Below are 1043 nucleotides of genomic sequence, written 5' to 3' on the forward strand. Positions count from 1 at the left end.
TGCCTATGCTTATGCATATTAATGTTGAGTTACCAAGTTTAACAAGGAAGCGTCATTAAAATTAGTCAAGCACTAAACTGAAGTAAATAAATGCAAAGTCCATTGTGTCCTTGAAGTTGACTACCTTTAGTTTCTAAGGTGGGATGCAGGTCATCTCTCTTTATCAGAATTAAGTGAAGTCATCCAAGTTCCCTGCACAGGCAGTGGAGAAAGACAGGACTGGTCAGAGGGTGACCTGTATTAAAATGAATGACTGCTCCTGGAATTGTGCAAAGCACCTGAATGACCTGCTGGCTCCCTCTTGAAAGAGCTTTTCTACTCTTGCTTACCTTTGTGTCAGCACAGTGACTGCGTGAGAATATAGTTCAGGGTAAAATCGGACAGAAAATGAGTGGTTTTCTTGCACTTTAAGGTTCTGAGAGTTAGACCTAAGTGCTACTCCTGGCGCAAGAGAGCTGTCCCTTCTGCTCATGGTTAGGCATTGGATCAGTGTAACTACTATAAAAAAATTCCCATATGATGGATAGGATGAATTAAATCTGGAGCTGCCCAATGCTATGGACATACCAGATGATGCTCTTAAAGAATTCCCATCATAGTGAAATTTACAAACAGATAGTTTTAAAATAGGGTCATACTTAGAGGGTGAGTAGAGAGTGATCAAGTAAATCCGTGTTGAGGTATAAGGCTGAAAATGAAACATCTTCCCAAGAGAGGGGGATTCATAGATTATCATATTCCAAGCTTTATTCTCTGCTTTTGACTGAAAAGAGTTTTTTTCTCTAGATAAAGGTTTGTGTAGAAGAGTGTAAGCATAGTGTTAAAGTAAATGAACTCTCAATCCAAACGAAAAACATGGGAGATCCTGGATTTTCTTTATTGAACTGTGCAGCTCTTTTCACCTGGTGAACATTCTGCTGGCTTTGTATGGCTTATTTTTTTTTCTTTTTATGAAAATACTTGGAGTTACTGGAAACCCCAACAAAACCCTAAACAAATAGAATGGAAACATCCCTAGTACACCAACAGCAGCTACATATACC

Source organism: Cuculus canorus, chromosome 3 (genome assembly GCF_017976375.1).
Source record: "Cuculus canorus isolate bCucCan1 chromosome 3, bCucCan1.pri, whole genome shotgun sequence".
Taxonomy (NCBI): Eukaryota; Metazoa; Chordata; class Aves; order Cuculiformes; family Cuculidae; genus Cuculus; species Cuculus canorus.